This window comes from Triturus cristatus, chromosome 2_1, assembly GCF_964204655.1.
Source record: "Triturus cristatus chromosome 2_1, aTriCri1.1, whole genome shotgun sequence".
NCBI classification, from domain to species: Eukaryota; Metazoa; Chordata; class Amphibia; order Caudata; family Salamandridae; genus Triturus; species Triturus cristatus.
In genome coordinates, this window is record NC_140581.1 from 888,215,736 (window position 1) to 888,232,940 (window position 17,205).

Genomic DNA, 17,205 nt, shown 5'->3' on the forward strand with positions numbered 1-17,205 from the left:
ATGCGTTGTAGTGGATGTTGCGTTGTAAATATTACGTTGTAAGTGTAGTGCGTTGTAATAGTTGCATTGTAAAGGTTGTTCACCTGTGATATCTGATGGTGAATACAATCTCATAGTTGCAGGGGGGTTCATTGGAGACTGATGATATTGCTATTTCTAAGTCACTTATTTGGCTGATGGTTGGGGCACAGGGCTAAATGGGTGCCCAGGAGCGTTTCTCATTTGATACCTGGCTGGCCTCCCTGAAATAGGGGACTGCCTACCTGGTGTTGTGGACTTTGGCTGCAAAAGTATGGGGGTCCATACCATGCTCAGTGACTCCACAATACTTAAGGAATTATCTGAAAAGGCCTGTGTACTAGGGTCCATCTTCATGAGATATCTCACCGCCGCATCTTTGGGCTCAGGGACAGATTCTGCCACTACAAGATCCTGGGTGTTTATCATTTGAAGAGAGGACATATGCCCTGGAATTGATCCCTCTTTTGTTGCCCCTTGTTTAGTCCTCTGTTTGAAGGTAGCAATTGAATGTAGGGGCTTTTCTTTGTTATTTCCTGGGGTGTATTTGTTCAGGGTAGATGGCAGTGACGTCCTTCTTTTGGCTTTGGCTTTTTTATGCCGCTTCCCCAGGCTTTTCTTGGCTCTCGTGGATAGAGGTGCATCTGGCAACACAGATTAGGCTATTGTCACATTGTTATTGCTATTTCTTTTAAGCTCAACCATGCCGTGGGGGGCTGGCCCACGAATGAACAAGGGACATTTCAAGCCGAGACACTGAGCTTGGAACGCCCTGGATATACTTGTGGGTGTTGCTTAGATATATTATTGGGTTTGGGGAGGCCCCTCTGCACCGGCTGGGTTCTGCATGAAGTTGTCCAGGACTGTTGGTCTGGTAGTTGCGATGTGCCCTCCCTCCCCTTGTGTGTCTCTACAATTTCCCTAAGAATTTCCAGGAGAGTGACCCACCTACTCTTATAGCTGTCAAATGCAGCTCTTCCTTGCCATTTGAAACTTGTGTTTCAAGGGGAGATTCCTTTGTCCCATACTGTGTTCTAAACAACTTTGGGGTTAATTCTAAAGTTCTCTCTATTCTATTTCTTTTGCCAAATTTTGTAAGAAGGCGGCTGTGAGATCATTTCGATGGAGTTAGCCATCAGGCCAGTTGAGGGTGGTGTGGGCCCTGGAGTGACTGAGAGAATTTCCTGCTTTTATTCTTCAGATCCAGATGTTCTGTGATAGTGTATTAGTGCAGAAAGTACTTCAATACCACACTCTTTTTCAGAGGCCTCCCTGGTGTGCACTAAATTGTGTTATATTCATTGGAATTGATGTCACAGGCTCTCTTGCTTGGCTTATGAGAGAGATATTAACAGTTTTAGGATCTGGATGTACCTTAATACTGCCAAGTACAGGTGCACCCCTCTTCCCTGGGCATGAATGCAATGTGCACTTCAGGTTGGGCTTAATAATATGGGGGAGGTTAGTAATGCTCAGGCTTTGGCCAACTGTAGACCTTATTACTTTTAATCCTTCTGTTTCCCTGGCACTAAGGGATGCCGGATTAGATCTTGATCTTGTAAATATTTGAAAGAACTGCATATTGAGACCTGTTTGAGGGGGTTTAAAAGGAGGTTTTTGCAGGCGATTGCAGCTCAACTGTGCTCCGTGCAACCTTTTTAATTGTTGGGGGTGAAGTGGCTTTCTTCTTAAAGTCTGTGTTTGAGCGAGGGGCAGGTTTCATTTTGGCACAATAGTACTGTGGGAAAGGCTCCTAATGTGAGCTGCAGGGGGGTGTTATGCAGTCAGTAGTAGGATTTGGAAGCTGTTCAATAAACTATGTAAGAGGCGAAAAGGGTAGCTGGAACTTGCTCCCAAATGATTGCGTCCTAACGATGTGTATACATCAGCAATACTTTTGAGCAGCTGATGTTCATGTTTGGCTTGTCCGACCACTGTGAGTCTTTGGCTTATAGCCAGAGACACCACTTCGCCCTTTATTTTAGATAGAATCATTGCAGACACCACCAGAAAGTCTCCCACTAATTTTATATCCAAACCCAGGGACGCAGCTGACCCATGCTCATCCTGTATTTTTTTTAACACATCCCGCAAGACTGACATAGACGGAGTGTGATGACCTATAGTATATACAGCGGCAAAGACTGAAACCCTTGGCTTGCAATAACCAAACCCATGAGCAATTCCTTGTGATAAGCATTCTGTGTTTGTCTTGTTGTCGCTTAAGGGGAAACACAGCTTCTAGTTGGTATATTTTTCAGGCAATTCAAAATGGAAATTCCTCACGATTAGTGTGCACCTTGCCCATAACTGAATGATCAATTGCAGGACTTATTCTAGTCACCGCAGGCAACTGGACTTGTCATAGCAGGCCAGGCAATGGTGGCACAGCCAAACAAAGTGTGTGAAACATAGCAAGTCAAGGGTTTATATTGTGTAACCAATGCAAGATATAATGCACGTGTTTGTGCAAGATTGAGGTTAGCTTCATCAGGTTACGGAGTATATCCATCTAGAGGTGGCTAGGTTGCCCAATCATTACTAAGGGGACCAAAGCAAACAGGTGCTGGTACATGTGGGAGGGCACCAAGGAACCAAGTATTGTCTTCCCAGAAAGACAATGTTTTTTTCATGAGCGCATAAGCTTTGTATTGTGCTGGTGGTGCAAGATTAGTATAAGTATGAAATGTGTTTGAATTAGAATCCACAGCTGAAAAATCGACCCAACAAGAAAACACTTCAAAACTATAAGCATTTTTTGCTTCTGCCTCAAAGATAAAAGCACCACCTGCATTAGTAAGTCCACGATGCGTTACATGTGCATGGACATCAGCTCTGCAGTTAACAGGAATGATAACAGCAGGTACAGCAATTAATAAAATAGAAATGGAAAGAAAGTGCAACACAAAAATGGGTTGTCCTTTAAAATTTTAAGTTAGAAAAATCCACAGAATTTGATGCTTCCTAAACACCATGGAGGATTAATCCCCAAGACCACGGACGTGTCCAGTGGTAGGTGAAAGGACGATTATGGACACACACATGCACTAATCAGGACACCTGTGCGATAAGTAGTAGACTGACCAAGTGTTGACAGCACCATGTTGCATGGATTCTGTGTAAAAAAAAACATGCCTGGAATCACAGATCAAAGCAAACACAAAGAGACGATGGACGGAGTGCTGAAACCTTTCAAACACTCACCCCCAGTAACAGATCTAGGTTGAATCCATCATCATTCTTTAGCTCACTTTGCCACCCCAGTTCAGACACAGCTATATGCAAATCAGTCTTGACCCTGCGCCTCATGGGAATTGTCCAACCCGAACTGCCAAGCCATGTCTTCCCTGGACCGGAAACAAGCATCCTGGGATCGGTTTCGGGCTAACAGCCCTCATCAGCCAGGCTAGCTTGAATCCAGTGGCAAAGTGAGCAAGGGACCCACGTCTGGGCATACCCTGCCAACCTAGGGCGGACAAAGCAAACACAAAGAGATGATGAACTGAGTGTTGAAACTTTTCAAACACTCACCCCCAGTCACAGATCTGGGTTGAATCCATCATCATTCTTTAGCTCACTTTGCCACCCCAGTTCAGACACAGCTATGTGCAAATCAGTCTTGACCCTGTGCCTCATGGGTGCAGTCCAGCCCGAACTGCCAAGCCATGTCTTCCCTGGACCGGAAACAAGCATCCTGGGATCGGTTTCGGGCTAACAGCCCTCATCAGCCAGGCTAGCTGGAATTCAGTGGCAAAGTGAACAAGAGACCCACGTCTGGGCATACCCTGCCAACTTACGGTGAACAAAGCAAACACAAAGAGATGATGGACGGAGTGCTGAAACTTTTCAAACACTCACATCCAGTCACAGATCTGGGTTGAATCCATCATCATTCTTTAGCTCACTTTGCCACCGCAGTTTAGACACAGCTATATGCAAATCAGTCTTGATCCTGTGCCTCATGGGAACAGTCCAGCCCGAACTGCCAAGCCATGTCTTCCCTGGACCGGAAACTATCATCCTGGGACCGGTTTAAGGCTAACAGCCCTCATCAGCCAGGCTAGCTTGAATCCAGTGGCAAAGTGAGCAAGAGACCCACGTCTAGGCATACCCTGCCAACTAAAAGCGAACAAAGCAAACACAAAGAGATGAGATCACAGGACATCAGTATGTAGGGACTGAGTCACCATACTACATCAGTACCTATGAACCCCAATCCAAACTAGCTCATAGACCCTTACCTGCACTCCTAACCTTCCCAGAGCGACAGCTAAGTTAGCCCCCAAGAACACAACCCTCATGGAACTGTGGAAACAGATAGTCACCTTTTTACTCAAGCATGTTCATAATAAACAAAACAAATGTACGAGTTTTACAGTGTTATTTTTTAAACTGTCGTATAACAACTAGAAAACATATGCATGCCAGCAAAGCAAGTAGCATCACAAGTAAACTATATACTATGAGAAGCCCTAAAATGTTTAGAAATATATCTGCCTCAGCCTGTCCTCACTACGGGGGTACAGTGATATATCATATCTCTGGGATTTGAAGCAAACCCCATGCCTGTATTATTGTTTGGCAATCTGCATCCCAGGTTGCTCAGGGCTGGCACCCTCATCTCAAACCTCTCCTCCATAAGAATTCCCCTCTTTGTTTTCAAATGGCATGTCCGTACAGAGTTGTTTGGCCTTGCATGAGATGTTCAGGCAGAGCTCCAGAGAGAAGAACCAGTAACAAAATCGTGCAGTGTTTTGTTAAATTAATATCATGGCACAACAATAGACGTGCAAAGTGTGCAAAGCAATACAGCCTACAAATTGCAATTAGGCTAAAGTAAGTGCAAACTAAAGCGGCTCTAAAGGGAACTCACAACAAAAGAAAGCATATTGTCCTAACCTATTTTAAGCAGCTTGCATGCAGCTCTTTGATTGCAGTTTGTTACAGTCACTGTTCTATATTAAGGAGGGTAGAGCACTGGGTGGTTTTCCTCCAGTCGATTACCCAAGAATCGTTGAAAGGAAAGCAGATCAACCATGCAGCCCTTTGTACTTGCACAGAATTTGCATTCGCTTGAGATCTCCGATCTCAATACTGTTTATTCAATTAAGGCACGGATTGAACAATTGGAAAGGCTCCCTGCAGCTGATTAAGTGATTACATATGCCGGGCAGCTTTGGATGATGAAGCAGTCATTGGTGAATGCGGCCTTGTTGAACAGTGCACTTTGTGCATCACAGCCTGAATGATTGGTGGCAAGGTGCACGGTTCTCTTGCACGAGCTGGGAAAGTGAGAGGTCAAACACCAAAGGTGGCTAAGCAAGAGAAGAAGAAAAAGAAGACTGGCTGAGCAAAGAGACGCATGCAGTACAACCGAGGCTTTGTCAACATAGTTCGTACCTTCGGCAAGAAGAAGGGATTCAATGCAAACTCCTAATTTCTTGACACAGTGATTTAGACGTGATTGTTTAATAAAAGCAGATAAACTCCTATACTAGGGTTGTATCTTATGAACTGCGGTAATAAAAGGATCTCTGTGACAAAAGCAGTAATCCATTCAGCTATCCTCATAAAACACAGATCTGTGAGCTACATGTACACGTTTACCCTCTTCCCTACATTATGACGAGGCAAAACTGAGACTAGTCAAAACTCAGTTCTCTCTCTCAAGCAGAAACATTGATCACAAAAGTTATTTTTACATTTTCAATGTTGCCTGAAAACTTGATGCACAAGGATCTCTGCTGCATGTGTTTTAAATTGAAAGTTATTGCTAAACACAGCGCCCCCTTGAGGTTAGCCCCCCTTCCCAGGTCAGCGCCCAGTGCGGCCACACCGGTCGGTCGCATTGCCCTAAAGCCGGCCCATCATGCCCATCATCCACCTGTTGTTGTGGATTTAAAGGCGGCCCTACCCGGTCGCGAAGAGGAGCCCACCGCTGTTAGCGGGTCTTTGGCGGCACCACGCTGGCGCTGCCATACTTGGAACGAAGGGAACTGGAGCCTTTACAGGGAAGGAGCCAGTTCGAAGGCTCTGGTTGTCAGCCACAAAGCGGGGCAGGTCCCACCTCGGACATTTGCATTTATTTTAACCACGAGACTGTGATATTGCACCCACGAGGGTAAAACCAAGAGCACTACATCACCCAGAAGGCCACGAGGAAGGTCACGCCCACTGAGGCAGGTGCTGGAATCAAAAGGTGCTCTCAGCTGCACTTCCAGTCGCTGTGCAACAAACGCCACTGAAGAAAGGTTTACCCCTGAAACGCGTCTGGCGTACATGTACTGAATCTTGTTGTCCTTGGATGTTTCCTGCTGGCAGGCTGTCTACCCATTAAAAGAGCGTTAATTTACCTCCGTGTGGCTTTGCTTCGAATGGGTTTCCTGTTGTTGTGGATATATATATATATATTCACTTAAAAAACCATAGGTTTTACACATGTTATAGTTAGCTGTACATTTCACTCGTAAAAAACCAATGAAATTCCACGTTATAGTTAGATCAGGTAACTATAACTTGCGCGCCCACAATAAACTGTTGATGACGTCACATAGTACATCACTCATGACATGGTCAGTGACATCACTCATGACATCAATGATGACATCTGAAATTACACATTGTGGATTGCGGTCGTGCAAGTTATAGTTACCTGATCTAACTATAACGTGGAATTTCATTGGTTTTTTACGAGTGAAATGTACAGCTAAGTATAACATGTGTGAAACCTATGGTTTTTTAAGTGAATTTGCAAGGTTTTGTAAATGATAATTCCTAACTATAACGTGTATGCAACCTATGGTTTTTTCAGTGAATTTGTACGGTTTTTTAAATGCTAAGTTATGTATTTATTTTTTATTTCTTTTTCTGGTTTTTCACTATGCGCACACCCTGCGCGCACGGTGCGCCTCGGTGCACTTCGCGCACCGAGCGCCCACGTTGCGCAGTCCATGCCGTGCGCGCCTCACCTTTTTTTACGCAGTAACATTTGTTTTTTTCTCCCTTGTGGGTCCTTTAATTTATTTAATAAATGTGATTGTTACTTCTTTTTTTTTTTTTTTAAATTTCTTTTGCCGTGCGCGTACGGTAAGCTTACCGTACGCGTACCCCGCGATTTTTTTTAAAAATTATTAAATTTATTTTTCGGACTTTTGCATCCTTCTTGGACCCCCTGACAAACACTAGGGGGTCTGCAACTCTCTTCGTTGCCCCCGTTTCACGTTCTCCACCTTTGTTTCTCAGTGCGAGAGACAGAAAATGGCGGCCGACACTTCCTGATTTTGACCGATTCGAATGTTTACAGTCATGTAACCACCAATCAGAATCGAGCTCGCGCACGTCACCGTACGCGTACGGTAAGCTTACGGTAAGCGCACGGAGCGCGCTTACAGATATATATATTGATTTAAATGCTATTTTCTCAGGACCTACTGAACAGATTTACACCAGACCTACAAAAGGCACTTCCTTGACCTTATGGCTACCTCACTGCCAAATTTCAAGTAATTCTGTTCAGCCGTTCGGGCTGTAGCTGTGTCTAAAGGTCCTATGGAAAAATGCATGGGGAAAACGCGTTTTGGGCCCCCCCTTTTTTCTCAGCCCCCGCTTGACGAATCCCCCCGAGACTTTCAGGGTAGGAGCGGAGCGTAGCGCCCCATTAGTTTTGAAAATTTCGCGAGGATTCGTCGACCGGCGCCAAAGTTATTCCAAATAGAATGTTGCGGATTTCCTATGGAAACATGGTCCTAACTATAACTATCTACTGGCGACCGCAAGTAGATAATATATATATATATATATATATATATATATATATATATATATATTCACTTAAAAAACCATAGGTTTCACACATGTTATAGTTAGATGTACATTTCACTCGTAAAAAACCAATGAAATTCCACGTTATAGTTAGATCAGGTAACTATAACTTGCGCGCCCACAATAAACTGCTGATGACGTCACATATTACATCACTCATGACATGGTCAGTGACATCACTCTTCACATCAATGATGACATCTGAAATGACACATTGTGGATTGCGGTCGCGCAAGGTATAGTTACCTGATCTAACTATAACGTGGAATTTCATTGGTTTTTTACGAGTGAAATGTACAGCTAACTATAATATGTGTGAAACCTATGGTTTTTTCAGTGAATTTGCAATGTTTTTTAAATGCTAATTCCTAACTATAACGTGTGTGAAACCTATGGTTTTTTCAGTGAATTTGTACGGTTTTTTAAATGCTAAGTTATGTATTTATTTTTAATTTTATTTTCTGGTTTTTCACCGTGCGCACACCCTGCGCGCACGGTGCGCTTCGCGCACCGTGCGCGCGCTGTGGCCACTCGGTGCGCTTCGCGCACCGAGCGCCCACGTTGCCCAGTTCATACCGTGCGCGCCTCGCCTTTTTTTACACAGTAACCATTTTTTTTTCTCCCTTGCGGATCCTTCAATTTATTTAATAAATGTAATTGTTATTTTTTTTTTTTTTTTTTGCCGTGCGCGTACGGTAAGCTTACCGTACGCGCACTCCGCGATTTTTTTTAAAAATGATTAAATGTATTTTTCGTACTTTTAGGTCCTTCGTGGACCCCCTGACAAACGCTAGGGGGTCTGCAACTCTCTTCGTTGCCCCCTTTTCACGTTATCCACCTTTGTTTTTCAGTGCGAGAGACAGAAAATGGCGGTCGACACTTTCTGATTTCGACCGATTCGAATGTTTACAGTCATGTAACCACCAATCAGAATTGAGCTCGCGCACGGCACCGTACGCGTATGGTAAGCTTACCGTAAGCGCACGGAGCACGCTCACAGATATATATATTGCTTTAAATGCTTTTTTCTCAGGAACTACTGAACAAATTTACACCAGACCTACAAAAGGCACTTCCTTGACCTTATGGCTACCTCTCTGCCAAATTTCAAGTAATTCTATTCAGCCGTTCGGGCTGTAGTTGTGTCTAAAGGTCCTATGGAAAAATGCATGGGGAAAACGCGTTTTGGGACCCCCCCTTTTTCTCAGCCCCCGCTTGACGAATCACCCCGAGACTTTCAGGGTAGGAGCTGAGCGGAGCGCCCCATTAGTTTTGAAAATTTCACGAGGATTCGTCAACCGGTGCCAAAGTTATTCAAAATAGAATTTTGAGATTTCCTATGGAAACACGGTCCTAACTATAACTATCTACTGGCGACCGCCAGTAGATAATATATATATATACTTGAAGATGAAGGATCACAAGAAAACAACAGCCAGACAGGGCAAAAATCTGGATCCCAAAGGATACAATGAGTCACAAAGAAATACAATATCCAAGAAAGAAGTGACTCAAACAGATAGATTAACCAAAGAACTAAAATATATTTCCACTACAACGTTTCAGCTTCCGTCTTCCTCAGGTAGGACAAGATGGTTTGCTCTGTGGCTGCACAGATGACACAGCTGAATTTTCCAAAAGCATCATGAGTGAAGATTCCATTTGGAATGTGGAATCAATGCAGTACGGAGAGCTCTTGAGATATGCAATAATCAGGTTGTGTTGTCAGTAATGTTCAGTCCATCTGGATGCAGTGATTTTAAACAGTACATCCAGAAGTTTTTCCTGGAGTCCAGTAGTTCTTCCTTTGAAACATGTTCCATGGGGAAAATCTTCAAATCTGATAGTGAATGATCCACAAGGTTAAAATGATTGGCTACAGGCTGGTCAATTTTCTTATTAATTTTTGCCGATTTGTGGTTCCTGAATCGTGTACGGAGGTCATTCACTGTTTGGCCTACATATTGTTTTTTACAGCTTTGCCGTTGGCACTGAATCACATAAATAATGCATGTTGAGCGACATGTAAGATGCTGCCTTATTGCATAGGTCCTTCTCGTAACAGAACTAGTTACAGATGATGTTTTTAAAAGATATTCACACGTGATGCACCTTTTAGAGTCAAAGCAATGAACCCCTGCATTTGTTACGGCTTGCTTGAGTTCAGCTCTCACAATAAGAGATCGTAAATTTGGAGCTCTGCGGTAAGCAATGACTGGCGGTTTTGGAAAAACTTTTCGACCCTTGTCGTTTATTTATACAATCATGGGTAGCTATTGACGGGCACATTTAATACACACGCACACCAAGTCATTCAAAGGGGGTTTGACAAAAATTCAACCAAACTATGCAAGAAACCCCCCTCACGGTTAATAAAACACACATCCACCGCCGGATGTGTAATACTTTTTATTTTACTCTCTGGAAAGGAGACGGACCTCACTTGAGAGTCACAGCGCGCTCCTGGCTGAACCCAATGCTATGTTACACCCACCAGTGCCCGCCGAGTGCCACACACCTCTGTGTTGTATTCCACCAGCTAGTGCGTATGCTATGACACTCTCTAACCCATGTGCACTGTAACATCACCCCGTGAATATGTCATGCCACACTTGCCTTCGCACGGGTTATATTGCCCCATCTAACGTGCCTTCCTCGATGCCTATGTTATAAGGCACAGCGCTATGCCATACATAATACAATCTGGGATCTATATCTTTGTCACAGTGCATATGCAACCTTACACTCTCCAGCACATATTTTATATTACAACTTCAGAGACTAGTTAGGTTACACAACACTGCCCAGTGCATATTACACTCCAAGGCGCATATCGCATAGTACGCTCTAGTGCCTGTGCTATCTCGCGCTCTCCAATGAATCTGTCATTGCGCACAATGTATTGCATATTATATTTAACGCCCCGGTTCATCTTATATCACACTTTTTGGTGCATACTTTATTCTTCTTTTTCTTATAAGCTTTATTGCAGTTAGATTTACCATAAAAGCACATTAAAAAAACATTTCTATACAATATGTTAGTCAATCGATACAACTCATGCATATATCACAGTTGTATAACTAAGTTGTTAAACATATCCTTTAAAACTATAAAATTTGAATAGTGTCTAGGGCCCTAAAATTAATAAAAACAATGGTTATTATAGTGATAAAATACTATCTGTTCTCTCCTGGTCCAATAGACTTGATGTGTAGCAATGTTAGTTATCAAGTTCCTTCGAATTGACCACATTGAAAACAGATATTTGGCTACTGCAGACACAATCACTGCATTGGTATCAGTTTTTAAAATCCTGAAAAAACCCAAATATTGCTTTACACCCACATTTTTACACAACTGAATTATCCATTTCCTCCTGATGTTAACATATGCTGGACAGAAAAGGATAACGTGTACGGGGGTTTCCTCCTCAGTTCGGCAACCTGGGCAAGGACGTGCCGGACCCCCTGTCCACCTATCAATGTTAGAATAGAGAGGCAAAGTGCCATATCTAAATTGCAGGTAGAGCTTCTTCGCCAAAGTGGGTTGTATTGCATTAATCTCCGGCTCAAAACTATAAAAGGACTTAACATCCAAGAAGGTATCAGTTAAGCTTGAAGTTTTCACTGAGCGGAAGAGATTCCTTAAATTAAAATCTTTTACAACACATGTCATGTTTTTTTTTTGAGATGGCTGGGCAAGAGACCTCAGGGTTAACCAGAGATCCTCGAGCCCAATCAGTGTGAGTGATTGTCTTACAAATGATAGCCAAGGGATCCTACCAGATCCTAGTGAAGCCATGACCACTTTAAGTTCCTCCTTATAATTCACCAGCTCAGGAATGCTCCACAGCCGCCTCCAATAAAGTAGGGGCCGAGCAGCAATAGCATCTGCGATTGGACGAATATTCAAGTCCAGTCTGAGCGGGCCCAAGGGAGTACTTCTTGGCAAATCCAGTAGTTGCCTTATGAAATTATTTCTGTTATGGATAGGTCACTTGCTGATATGTGTCCCCAGAGTTCCGCCCCATAGAGGGATGAGGCCCTGGCTTGAACTCTAAAAATTTCAAGGGGGGCACTTATTATTTTGTTGGTACAATTCTTCTGCACTTTTAAGATACCCCCAGCTGCCTGGGTTAATCTTAGATTGGCCTTGGCCAATTGAGGGCCCCACCCCATTTTATCGTTCAAGGTTAAACCCAGGTAATCAAAAATTGGGACCCTTTCAAGGGGTCTGCCTTCCATCATTGGATGGGGGCAGTTGATGGTACGAGCATTAAAAACCATGTATTTAGTCTTATTGATGTTGACCACCAGGATCCTTTTATTGCAGAATTTGACAAACTGATTCAACACCCGCTGCATACCCATTGGAGATTTTGAAAGCAACAGAGTGTCGTCCGCAAACATTAATGCGGGAAATCTTTGGGCGGCCAGTTTGGGGGAGTCAATGTTGTTTATGGCAAGGAGGTCTTCGATAAGCCCGTTGAGAAAGAGGGAAAAGAGGGATGGGGCAAGCACGCAACCCTGTCTAACGCCTTTCTCAATCGGAAATGGTCCAGTTAACTGGCCTTGCTTGTCAAAACGAACTCTGGCAAAAGTGCCTTTGTGTAAAATCTTAAATTGATGACATAAATATGGCAGAACCCCCATTGATAATAAAATGGTCCATAACTGGTTCCGGTCCACCATATCAAATGCGGACTTTAGGTCCACAAATGTAAGATATAGACTACCCCCTTCCAAGACCACATGCTTCCAGTGAAGGACCTGCAGCTGGAATAATTGGTCAGTTGTTGCTGTTTTAGCCCTAAATCCCGCCTGGAGCGGAGTCAAAATATTATTATCGTTAGTCCAGGCCTGTAGACGTTGTAGAAGGAGCCTGGCATAAATTTTTTCGGTCACATCGATGAGGCTAATAGGCCTATAATTGGAGGGTTGGAGCGGAGAGCCCTTTTTATAAATGGGAATTATCTCCGCCCCCAACCAAGTGCTTGGAAGTGGTAACCCCTGCAATATTGCATTAAATAGTACTAAAAGATATGGGGCCCAAACTATCGGTTCTTCTCTATATAGATCACCTGGGATCCTATCCAGTCCCGGTGCTTTATTCGTTTGGATACTTGAAATGGCCGATTGAACCTCAACCAACGTGAATGGTTGTATTGGCAACGTGGGGTTCAGGGCCAATAGGCTCGGTGGGGGCTCACTTATGAATGTAGAGGGGAGAGAATAAAGGTCTTTAAAATAAGAAGACCATGCTTCTTCAGAGATATTTGGGTCAATTGTAGTCCTGCCCTTTGGTTTTCCAGTATGGACAAGATTCCAAAATGACCTTAGGTCTTTTACCGCAAGTGCGGAGGTGATAGCAGACCAGCGATCTGCTTCCCATTCTGATTTTGCGTTACTTAACATTTTCTTATATACCTGCCTGGCTTCTGTAACACAAAGTCTATTACCTTGCCTTAGGGCCAGCAATAGTGCCTCTTTCGCGTCTCTACAACAACTGTTAAACCATGGATTCCCATCGTCTCGAAATTTAAGCTTGATGGGACCTGTAAAAGGTGTCCTTCAATATTGAAATCATTTCCCTATGGATACCTATAAGGTCACCTATGTCATTATCCAAGGGATTAATAATGCTGGAGTTTACCCTTTCAAGCAGAGGGATTACATCTCGATACATTTTCGCCATAACAATTTCACAGCTGCCCATCGGATTCTTCTCCCGCCTTGCACTATTCTCAAGTCACTACTTGGGGTGATCGTCATTGCACTATCCTCACTGGTCAGTTGAAAGTCCATCTCAATTATCAGGGGCCTATGATCACTTTCAATACGAGGAGGGACACTAAAGTCTATAATTTGAGGCCACAAAACCAAGCTGGCCAAAAAATAGTCTATTACAGATGCATGCCCCATGCCGCTGTAAGTTAGCTGAGCTGGAATGTCACTCTGAAGTCGGCCATTGCAAGCTCTAATGGAAAACATGCAGGTGAGGGAGGTCAACTGGAGGGCAAGAGCTGTCCAATTTTTCACAGGGTAGGCGTTGGGGGTGCGGAACTGAACAGGTTTCGTCTTCTTCAGTTGTGATCGAAGGGACCCCTTGTAATGGTTCAAAATGACAGTTGAAGTCTCCTCCGATCAACAAGGCAACGTCACCCCCAAGCGAATGCAATAGGGTGGTCAGTTTGTCTAAGGTGTTGGAAGTTCCCCCCGATCGCACTGGCCGTGAATATATGTTAATGAGTGCCAGTTTTGGTGTTTCATTATGTGACATCAGGATACACGTCAGATCAGGACTATTTGTTTCTAGCCTTTTCAGCATGAATCCAAGATGGACACCCACCCATATGCACAGCCCCCCTGATGGTCTACCTCTCGGGCCTTTTACTGCAGCTTCCGCAAAGGTTACATAACCCATTCTATGAGTGGGATCTACCACCCACGTTTCCTGGAATAAGCAGATCCCATGTAAATCCATGAATGTACACCAATCCGGGATGTCTAAGTTGGATGTGAGACCCGCTATATTCCAGGATAAAATTTTAAGGGACCCCTTCGTCGATATCTGCCTGTTTCCCAAAGTTCCCTCTTGACCAGGCCTGGCAAGACCCCACACTCCAGGACCAGCTAAATGCTGATCCGAGTGTGGGCTGGCAATCTGATGTTGCGGCAAAGGTATAAGGTTATCAATCACAGGAGGAAATAGGCCATCCCCTGGCTCCCCTATGGTTACGTGAGGTTTTCCCTCAGGGAACATTCTTCCTTCGTTAGAGGGTGGAGGATCAATTACGATGTTCGCCACCCCCAAGTAGTCCATCCTGGTAATCATCAAAACCTTCCTCCCTTTTATTATCATCCGTTGGATGGACCATTAGGGGGCTGGGAGGCATATGAAGTCAATCCACTTGATCCAGCAAGTTATATCTATTATTTACTGGAAAGCCCAGCACTTCGCCCCTAGCCTGTCCAGCCCTATTTCTATCTACATATTGCCAGGAATCCTCTTGCAGAGGCCATGAGTCGTAAGGCCTATGGTTAATGGTACGATGTACATGGGCCATTTGGTAAAAGTGGCCTAGCCTCTGTGTTTTGATAGTTGTGTCAGGGCTTATATGGTGCCTACTACATACATGATCAACTGCCCTATGATCCTCAAAGTTAATAATTACACAGTCCCCGTCCACATTTTTTGGTTTCCAACCCACCCACCCCACCCTTCTGACCAGCAAAATTTTGCTTTGGATTGTTCTAGGCAAGGGTCTATGGGTGTTCAACCAATGCATCCTCTTATTCTTAAGTTCCCCGTATGATTCATGTCTATCGTTCGTCAACTTAGGGACCCCTGTAAGGACGACCACGTACGGAGCACAATCCGGCGGTAAGTTGATGCTTGGTAGATCTGAGGTAAATTTATTTCCCCAGGGTCGGTTTGTGGACTCTTTTTCTGAGGTTTTAATTTTTACAGGATTAGCCGGTTCCAAGGGCTGTGCCTTTTTCGCAACTGTGGGACCATTTTTTGGGCCAGTTTTGCTGAGGCTTGGATTAGACCCCTGGTTAGTGGTCGCAATGGGTCGACCATTAGGAGTAGTAGGTATTGGCTTGTGCTGGGTCTGCGGAATATTCGCTGTGATGGCCAGGGCTTTAGCTTGAGCTTGGGTGACCGATAGATCCTTTGTAAGACCCATATTTTCCACAAGTAGTTCCTCCATTTTCCCCAGCCTTTTTTCTCTAGATTTCAATCTTTGCTCCATGGGCTGGATAACAGTAGATAAGGCCATACTTAGTTTTCCCATCAGTAGATCTAAGAAAGGGAACTTATAGGTGTAGAGTCGGTGCCAACCCTAGCAGGGCTATCTAAGGAAACCACAGGAGCACTATGCTCAAGATGTTCTACAGTTGAGGGATCCGATTGGCTGTTGTGTTTGGACTGTTTGGGTTTTCTGCCCCGAAGTGGGGCACCGGCCCTCTTCCTTTTAGGGAGAGCACCCTCTTTGCATCTTGTCATGACCGGCGGGTTTTTACTCGTTTCTGAGTGGGCAGGTGTCGTATTTGTAGTCTGCCCACATAGTAGTTGGGTTGGCCCATCCGCCAGATCTAATATGTTGCTTTCGATGGAGTTTAAATTGGTAGAAATCCCTTCAATAACTATATTTTGCTGGGGGGGACCTGGTGAGCATGCCTGTGCGACAGGGCCCAAGGAAGATCTCCTTAGGAAGACCGGGTGCTGGGACAGACGGCGTTCCGTCATTACAATTTCACGTTCCAATACCGATGATGCTCTCAAGATAAATTGATCTAGAGTCCCAGCTACATGCCCTATTGATGTCGGTTTCGTACCCCTTCTGGCTGCCATGTTAGTCAAAAAACAAACAAACAGAGGGACAGGTTATAGATGGTACTCACAGTTCCCACTAAAGGTCAGGGGGTTGGCCCGGTCCGGTCTCCTTCGGTCTGTGACGGGCTTGGACGGGCCCGCCCTTGGCCCGGGCTTCGCCCGGCGCGCTCCCGCGCACGTCCCGCGGGACTGAGCAGAGGGGCCAATTATATACCGCTACTGTGTTTGGGGCGTGGCATCTGGGCGTGCTGCTGCCTGTCACCACTTAGGCAACTCTGCGAGCGTCTCCCGCGTTTATACCATACTCTATATCTAGTTTTCATTTTCAATCATGCTCTCAGGACTATGTTCTATATAACACTGCGTTCACCTACCCTTTTCATGGGCATTACATTTTGCGATGGGGGGTGGAGGGTCAGGGGTAGTTTCTGCCAAGTGAGCCCGGAATCACATTTACAAACGTCCTCTTCTTCCTGAATAAAAGTGAGATTATGCTGCATACTTGTTCATATTTTAAGTAGTTCGCACGGAAACACATTTTAAAAACAATAAAGTTCCTAATACCCACGTTCTCTGAACAGTTAGCTTGCTGCCCCATCCACCTCCTCCTTATCCTCTGTTGTCTGAATCCATGGACTAGCCTCCTCCCTCCTGCCATGCATGGTTTGATGTGCTGCCACTGCCCTCCATTTAGCATGATGTACCAGTCCACTCCTCCTGCCCTCCATTGCCCAATTCTATGCCCCATCATTGACCTCCTTCTTAGCCTCTGTGCTTAGCTTGCTGCCCCTATTCTCCTTCCCCCTGCCCTCCGATGTCTTCGTGCATGCCCCTGCTCCATCCTTTTTGCCCACCATGTTCCATGGACCTGCCACTCCTATCTACTCTGAGTGTTCTGTTGAGATGCCACTCCCTTCCCACCTGCCTAGCATTGTCAGATGACTGGAACCTGTCCCTGTCACCTCCACCCTGCCTGTCCACATGCCATGCCCTATCTCCTTCCTCCTGTCCTCCATGGTCCAT

The 17,205-nt window shown here is 44.7% G+C and overlaps 1 pseudogene; it reads left to right on the plus strand.

Annotated features, from left to right (window-relative positions):
• The first annotated feature begins 4,989 nt into the window (after window positions 1-4,989).
• On the plus strand, window positions 4,990-5,455 carry LOC146866040 (ubiquitin-like FUBI-ribosomal protein eS30 fusion protein pseudogene; annotated as a pseudogene).
• Window positions 5,456-17,205: the final 11,750 nt, after the last annotated feature.